The 9,068-nt window shown below is 44.2% G+C and overlaps 3 non-coding genes across 3 annotated transcripts; 2 read left to right on the plus strand and 1 right to left on the minus strand.

Moving 5' to 3' along the window:
• Positions 1 to 295: 295 nt before the first annotated feature.
• On the minus strand, positions 296 to 367 carry trnag-ucc (transfer RNA glycine (anticodon UCC)). The gene has a single exon. It is a non-coding gene; the product is annotated as a tRNA-Gly (tRNA).
• Positions 368 to 8,263: 7,896 nt separating this feature from the next.
• trnak-cuu (transfer RNA lysine (anticodon CUU)) lies at positions 8,264 to 8,336 on the plus strand. Its single transcript has one exon. It is a non-coding gene; the product is annotated as a tRNA-Lys (tRNA).
• Positions 8,337 to 8,414: 78 nt separating this feature from the next.
• On the plus strand, positions 8,415 to 8,498 carry trnal-cag (transfer RNA leucine (anticodon CAG)). Its single transcript has one exon. It is a non-coding gene; the product is annotated as a tRNA-Leu (tRNA).
• Positions 8,499 to 9,068: the final 570 nt, after the last annotated feature.

Consider the following 9,068-nt stretch of genomic DNA (forward strand, 5'->3'; position numbering starts at 1 on the left):
ATATGTCCTCATACTACAATTGCAGCAAGACCTCCTGACTCTTACATTCCAACACCCTTACAATAAAGGCGAACATATCATTTCCCTTCCTCACTCTCATGAGACCCTTGGTAACTCAGTATTTCCAGCATGTCTTTCCTCTTTTCCTTCGATAGGGAAAGGAAATGAAGGTTGAAAACATTTTACGATAATTACACCCGATTATGTTTTGGAAACAATATCCAACTGAACTGCATCAAATTCAATTGGAAACTGAAGAGTTCCTGATAGAAATAAACTGATAAGAACACTCAATTGCGATGGCCGGGAATCGAACCTGGCTCAAATGCTTGGAAGGCAGCTATGCTCACCGCTACACCACCATCGCTGAAAATAATCAACAATAAAATAGTTGCCAAACATCAGACCCTGAACAGACACTGCAGGCTGTTGGATTTTGTTCTTCATTTTCACTGGTTTCTGACGGATCCTTTCTCGCTCTGTTGCAGTTCCTGTTTCCGCCCAGTAGATTTCACCAACCCCCAATCAATGGAAATTCCACACCAGCCAGTAATTCTTCACCTGATATCGGACTGAAGAGACAGTCGATACCTGCAATACTTGACCAGCTGGAAATACATTTTACCACAGCTCACATCAGCCATTGAGTAAAGTTAAATAATTCCATTAAATCATTACAGAGACCTGAATACCAACTGGGCAGGAATGGCAGCTTAATATTCAAGTCCATAAGATCTTTAGAAAGGACAGGGAAATAGGGAAAGGAGGAGGAGCAGCAATATTACTAAGGGACAATATTACAGCAGTTCAAAGATAGAATATCAGTGAGGGTGAGCGGGCAGTGTAAACACTCTGAGAGAGACCCATCACAAGTGCCCCCACTGTCCTCCTCCAGAAGGTATAAGAAGGGCGAGCGCGGGAGGATTTCTTCATTCTTTGTGAAAGTGTTTGTGAGATTGTGGAAATGTCTGGAAGAGGAAAAACCGGCGGTAAAACTCGGTCCAAGGCCAAGTCTCGCTCATCCCGGGGCGGACTGCAGTTCCCTGTTATCCGTGTTCACAGGCTCTTGCGAAAGGGGAACTATGCTGAACGTGTGGGTGCCGGAGCCCCGGTCTATCTGGCTGCTGTGCTCGAGTATCTAACGGCTGAAATCCTCGAGCTGGCCGGCAACGCGGCCCGGGACAAACAAGAAGACCCGCATCATCCCCAGACACCTGCAGCTGGCCATCCGCAACGACGAGGAGCTCAACAAGCTGCTGGGACGGGTGACCGTCGCTCAGGGTGTTGTCTGATATCCAGGCCGTGCTGCTGCCGAAGAAAACCAGCATTGTGAGCTCCAAGAGCAAGTAAACCGGCCAAGGCTTAATCTGATAACCCAAAGGACAGGACCAACCTGATTGAAATCTTTGAAGAAGGAACAGAAAGTGTAGACAAGTTTAATGCAGTAGATGTGATATATTTGGATTTTCCGAAGGCCTTCTATAATGTACCACATTGTAGACTCATGGCTAAGTTCAGAGCACGTGGAGCCAGGGTCAAGTGGCAGAATGGATAGTAAGTTGGCTACAAAACTGAAAGCCGAGAACAGAGATTAAGGGTAGCTACTCAGACTGGCAAAAGGTGGGAAGTGGAATTCCAGTTGCTGGGACCACTGTTCTTCACAATTTACATGAACGATTTGGATTCGGGAATCGGAAGTACAATTCCAAAATTTGTGGACGACACCAAATTGGGGGATTTAGTTAATACAAAGGAAGAATGCATCAAAATGCAAGAGGACTATAATAAACTTGCAGAATGAAGAATCAGGAGGTCACACACTGCTTGGATAATAAGAGTCTAAACAGGATAGAGGAGCAAAGGGATCGTGTGGTACAGATACACAAATTACTAAAAGTAGCGACCCAGGTTCATCAGGTCATAAAAAGACAAATCAAACACTAGGATTCATTTCTAGAGGGATAGAGTTGAAAAGCCAAGAAGTTATGTTAAACTTGTATTGAACCTTGTTTAGACCAGACTTGGAATACTGCGAACAGGTCTCGTCTCCATATTATAGACATAGGGGCATTGGAGAAGGTGCAAACTGGATTCACAAGGATGATACCAGAAATGAGAGGATGTTCTTATCAGGAAAGACTGAACAGACTGGGTCTCGTTTCAGTAGAAAAGAGAAGGCTGAGGGTTGATCTGATCGAGGTTTTAAAGATAACGATAGGGTTTGTTCGGATAGATGTAGAGAAAATGTTTCCACTTGTGGGGAGTCCAAAACTTCAGGTAATAAATATAAAATAATCGCTCATGAATCAAATAGGGAATTCAGGTGAAATTGATTTACCCAGAGAATGGTTAGAATGTGGAACTTGCAACTAAGAGGAATAGCTGAGGCAAATAACATGGGGGCATTTAAGGGGAAGATAGATCAGCACATGAGGGAGAAAGGAATAGAAGGATATGCCGATAGGGTTAGATGAAGTAAGGAAGGAGGAGGCTCATGAGCAGCATAAACGCCGGCATAGACTAGTTGGGCCGAATGGCCTGTTTCTGTGCTGTTGTTTCAATGTAACTCGATGTAAAGGCTCTTTTCAGAGCCACCCTCTGCACCTGTGAAAGGACTGGTTACTGCCTGAAGGGAGACGCTTATATCATGCTACCAGTGTGGCTCTGAGCTGCTTTTGTCTCGTTGTGGACGAGATGAGGTATTAATTGGACTGGAGTCGGGGCAGTGACCACAGTCCGGGACTTTAAACGGTGACTTATGGACCCCAGCCCACACATCACCAGATTTCTTGTATTTATTTAAACTACTTGCCATGCTGGGCTCATAAAGAATCACCAGAACTGCTCGACTAACCTTTCTGCATCTGTGGAATTCAGCATTTCGCTCCGTTTCTGTTCTATTTTGTTGGATTATTGACATAACGCATCAAACCACTGGGGAATCACTGAAATGTAACTCTGTACAGAAACAAATAACAGTGAATTGCCTGGTGCCCAGGCGATCAGGAACATGACTCGACTTTCGTCCTGTTAACGAGTAAACCGTGTTAAGAGTCCACCTCCCCGCTTTGGTTCCATATGGGGGATTAAACAGAGAAATCGGGAGGGGAGGAGACAGTCAGAGTGACAGAGCGGAGAGAGGCCTCTGATCTTCCAGCTCCACCTCCAGTTCTCTCCATCCGACAGTTTCAAACCGTTTATCGATAATAAAACCGAACCTCAGCACTCCGCACAAACCCTGACAGACCCGGGCTTCATATTCAAGGATTCCGAAAACCCGAAGCTTTCAAATAAGACCCGTTACAATGAGAAATCGTTAATATTCCTGCCTAAATACAGTCCATTCGATAACAAGTCAACTCGGCTCCTCCATTTCCGTCTGTTTCCCTGTTCTATCTCCCCACACATCCCCTCCCAGCGTTTTACAAACATCTTATTCCAGCTTATTTGGAGAATCTCATGTGTTGGGGTTTGAATTATGACGCGGAGTTTCTCCGCCAGTGTTACCGTCTCACAGAGACTCTCGCCCTGAATCTGTGAAAAGATTATGACCATGAACTGGGACTGGAGCCGAACACATCCCCAGTTACAGTGAGGCCCGGCCCGGACATCTCATTCTCTCTATTTTATATCAGACAGTATCCCACTTTCATGTCCAGCAATAGAGAGAGAGAGAGACAGTATCAGTCTTACACTTCCGATCTGTCTCCAAATCACGCTCAATAGCAGGATTCACCTTCATATACAGCACCAGAGAGAGAGAGGGAGGCAGACACGGTGAGAGAGACAGAGAGAGCGGTGAGACACAGTGACAGACAGACGTTAACAGTATTAGTTCCAGACTGACCGGTAAAGTGCCGTTTTATCCAGAAAGATCGCGTTGGAGAGACAGAAGATGCAATCTCATCTCTCACTGATATTGTACAAGGGTCAGACACACTATTAATCCCACACTCAGGGACAGTACAGAGAGGGACAGAAACAATGGGCCACATTTAACCCTCTAATGCCTGTTGTACTATCTGCAGTTTTACAGCTCAGGGCTGTTCGATATTACTCTCAGTGACCTACAGTTTCACTCCGGTTAAATTAATCTGCGACTGTTGCTGCCTGATATTAACCCTACACGGTCCCAGCAAATACACCGACTCCCACTTTCCTCCCATGTTTCTCCAGGATTGGTTTGAGAAATCCTCTCTCAGTCACTCGTCATTATAGGGGCCATTAATGAAGAGAAACCATTGGCTGATTTCACAGCCGCTCACTTTATCTCTGAAAGGCTCTTCACCATCAAAAGACCCCGAGAGAAACAGCAGGGATGGAAACATCTCGTTTAATAGTTTGAGATTGTAATGTCAGTCTGGATTCCAGCGTTGGGAACTGGTGGAATCCCATCTGTTTCCCGTTCTGGTGCCTGATCCTGCACTGCCTGTGGACCCCATTCCCTCTGAACTTTCCCCCAGACCCACTTCCTTTGCTCAGACTCGGAAAAATTCCAATTGGGGAAAGTTTCCATCGATTTTTGGATTGGGAATTGTGGGCGCCATTCCCTCAGTGAGCGGAAGAAGATGGTTTAAAACAGCCGGGAATGGAGAGATCACGGCCCCCGGGGGAAGGGAGCAAAGAGCAGCCTCGTTACAGCAGATCATCGCTTCGGGACCGTGTCCGCAGATGGGCTCAGAGACCGGCATTGAGTCCGGGGGAAGGTCAGGGGGAGTCCGGGGGCTGTTTATAAGAGGCAGAGTGGATCAGGAACTGGTCCCGGAACATGGAGTGAGAGGGGGGAAGGGAGAGGTCATTCTCGGGCTGTGTCTGGACAGGGTGTGTCCAGGGGAAGGGAGAGAGAATGGGAAGAACCTGCTATTAAAATCATTGCTGCTTTCTCTCCCCAAACCAGTAGTGAATGGTCCTGGTTTAGTTCCAGTCTCACCCTGTTTATTGTGATTGGACAGTGAAGAGTGGAAACAGAGCCGGACAGTAAGGATGTGGGGAGTTATACAAAGAGCATCTATTGCAGGCATCAGGTGAGAAGTGTGAAGGACACATTTTAAACAGCGGCTGTTTGGTTTCCGTTGAACGGTTAGTCCCATGGGAGAGGGGATTAGAAACCTGACCTGTGCAAAGGTCCCTGCCCCATCGGGTAGTCCCATTCATGGATCAGTGCAGGGGTTGGGCCGTGTCTGGATGTCATTAAATTGTTGTAAAACAGCCCAACACACCTGGTATGCAGAAGCTGAGTGCTGCAGTACTGCAGTGGAGTCAGACACTGACACTGTTTGTATCACTGGATTTCATTTGTGGATATTCAAAATGATCATTAACAGAGATATTAAACTGATCACTTCTGTCTTTTCTACCTCACCTGTTCCTGAGTAACAAGAGATCATTTTCTTTCTCCAGGCAAACCCTTGAACGATCCAGAATAAATGTGATGCTTCCTCCACCCGAGGCAGAAGGAACAGTACAGCCAGCTCCTTCTCACACACAGTAAGTATATTATCACTCACAGAGCACAGAGACACAGACAGCTCATCAGTTCCACAGTCTCAGACAGCAGGAGTAGTCAGTCCCACAATGATCACAATTTCCAGAGACACATTTTCAATCCAACAGTCAAGCAGAGTAGGTGAGGCAGACACTGTTCCATTTCCCCCTAACTCAGTCCCGCTGACAGGTAGATACAAAAATCCCAGTCCAAAATCACACTCTCAGAGTGAAAGGCACTGTGTCAATCTCACAATAGAGCAACATTAGCTACGAATTAAATACCAGATAGAAATCACACATGGTACCCGATTCAAAGGTACAGAATGAATCCCAATAATGTACCCCGAGATTCAAATTGAATACTGGCCCAGAACTCTCACACACATGACTTTAATCCATGGAATATCCATTCGAAATGTGTATCATATGATACAAATTGCACACAAGTCCAAAACTCAGGCAGAGTATCAGATTGAGAAATATTGAAAGATAGTAAACCTGAGAGACAAATTAGACACCTGTTCAGAATGAACTCGTAGAATGAGATTTAAAGATAGAGTATCAATTCTATTAGTGCAGACTGAGATACACATTACATACCAGTCCAAAAATCTCATACAATATTAGACTGAAAGATACGGTATCAATTCCATTTCTACAGACTGATCTACACATTACATACCAATTCAAAAATGTCACCTTATCAGTTTTAAAGATACATTATCATCCACAACAGTACTCACAGAGATACAGATTTAATAGTACTCCAAAAAGCACACAAATAATCTGGTTAAAACCTCCAGCATCAAATCCGAAAGTATGTCCATATTTACCAATTAAACAAGGAGTAAAACTATTTAAACATTGAGATATAAAAGCTGCAATATTGAACACCATAATTTAATCTGAGAGAATAATTACGTACAGATACAGAATGAATCTCACATTCAGAGACAGTACCAGAGACACACAGACACAGAATGACTCCAACTCTCACAGATGCAGAACGAATCCCAAACTCACATACAGTAGAAGAGACTGACAGACACACAGTTAATCCCACACTCACACACAGTGCCAGAGACTGACAGGTACAGTATGAATCCCACACTAACATGCAGTATGAGTAACTGCATATATAGGATGAATTCAACTCCCACATACAGTACTGGAGACTGTATATACAGAATGAATCCCACAATCACATGCAGTATGAGTAACTGCATATATAGGATGAATTCAACTCCCACATACAGTACTTGAGACTGTATATACGGAATGAGTCCCACAGTCACATGGAGTACCAGAGACTGACAGATCCCGAAAGAATCCCACACTAACACACAGTTTTATATAAAGAATTAATCACAAACTCTCACACACACTGCTGACAAGATACAGAATCAATTCCAAACTCACACACAGTATCAGAGAGTGACAAGATACAGAATGAATCCCACATTCACACACAGTACCAGAGACTGACAGATACAGAATAAATCCCACACTCACACACAGTACCAGAGACTGACAGATACAGAATGAATCCCACACTCACACACAGTACCAGAGACTGACAGATACAGAATGAATCCCACACTCACACACAGTACCAGAGACTGACAGATACAGAATGAATCCCACACTCACACACAGTACCAGAGACTGACAAATACAGAATGAATCCCACACTCACACACAGCACCAGAGTCTGACAGATACAGAATGAATCCCACATTCACACACAGTACCAGAGACTGACAGATACAGAATAAATCCCACACTCACACAGTACTAGAGACTGACAGATACAGAATGAATCCCACACTCACACACAGTACCAGAGACTGACAGATACAGAATGAATCCCACACTCACACACAGTGCCAGAGACTGTCGCAGCATGAAATGGTCCTTATCAAAGTCACAAATGATACCCTAAGTGACTACCACCTTGAAAAACTAACCCTCCTCATCCTTCTCAAATACAATATCTCAACGTGCTGTTATGCTGTTAGACTAGTTTCCTCTCTCTGCTCTTATTTGGAATATGTTGCTTTTCTGTCTGACAACACTTGGTATCATCGTATTATGTTAGTCCACAAGAGGAGATCATTCGGCCCATCGTGCCTGTGCTGGGTCAAACACACGTATTCGTTCAAAATTCATTCAGAGATAGATTGAGTGCTTTGTTATCAGAAAATTGCCTGAACCCCCACAGTCTACAGTTTTCCTCCTCGCTATCAACGACACGGTCAATTTTTGTGTCACCGGCAAATTTCTTAATCATGCCCCCGACGTTTAAGTCCAAATTGTTAATGTATACCACAAAAAGCATAGGACCAAGTACGGAGCCCTGCAGCACCCAACTGGAAACAGTCTTCCAGCCACAAAAAACACCCGTCGACCATTACCCTTTGCTTCCTGCCACTGAGCCAATTTTGGCTCCAATAAGCCACATTCCCTTGGATCCTATGGGCCTTTACTTTTTTGACCAATCTGCCATGTGGGAATTTTTCAAAAGCCTTGCGAAAATCCATGTAGACTACATCAATTGCGCCACCCTCATCGATCCTCCTTGTCACCTCCTCGAAAAATTCAATCAGGTTAGTCAGACACGACCTCCACTTAAAAAATCCATGCTGACTGTCCTTGATTCGTCCGTGCCTTTCGGAGTGACAGTTGATCCTGTCACTCAGAATTGATTCCAATAATTTGAAATGGAGTCTTTCTCCTGCTTGCTGCAATAATAGATAAGGCGGTGATGTACCATCAGGCCCGGCTAGCTCAGTCGGTAGAGCATGAGACTCTTAATCTCAGGGTCGTGGGTTCGAGCCCCACGTTGGGCGAGTATCATTTAAAACTTTTATGTTGCGTTCACTGGCCAACGGTGCAGAATTGATGCATAATGAAACGTTAAATTTGTAGTCAGGATGGCCGAGCGGTCTAAGGCGCTGCGTTCAGGTCGCAATCTCTTCCGGTAGGCGTGGGTTCGAATCCCTCTTCTGACATTGCTTATTTTTACGAAGACGTGAAAATATTTTATTTGTGGATTGGGCTGCAGCTGATTTTTAGACCAAGTTGATTTGCTCCTCCCACAAAAGCAACTGGCTTTTTCATGGAAATGTGACTTGAGAAGTTTCAAACGGTGATATGTTTGACATATTAATGACCTGGACAAAGAAATAGAACAGCAGTGGGAAACATTTAAAACGGTGATAAATAGAGTCCAGGAGAAATATATCCCACTAAAAAGCAAGAACAAACTAGCCAGAAATGACACACCAGGGATGAATAAAGAAACAAGGGCAAAATTTAAACTGAAGAAAAGGGCACACACTAGCCAATAAAGGAGAGAGGGGAATGTGATAAGACTGGGAAAGAAGTCTGAAGATCTATTGGAAAGGCAAAAAAGGAATATCAAAAAAAGCAAAGTATTCGAGACACATCAACAGCCAAAGAAAATTTAGGATAGGAATATTTGCACGAAGTGATTTTTAGGTAGTCGCCTTTAAATGTTTCAAAGGGGACTGCGAATTTATGATCGTCTGGCCATTTCACCAGCCGTGTTGAAAACAAAA

The sequence above is a fragment of the Heptranchias perlo genome, unplaced genomic scaffold (assembly GCF_035084215.1).
Source record: "Heptranchias perlo isolate sHepPer1 unplaced genomic scaffold, sHepPer1.hap1 HAP1_SCAFFOLD_59, whole genome shotgun sequence".
In the NCBI taxonomy this organism is placed as follows: domain Eukaryota; kingdom Metazoa; phylum Chordata; class Chondrichthyes; order Hexanchiformes; family Hexanchidae; genus Heptranchias; species Heptranchias perlo.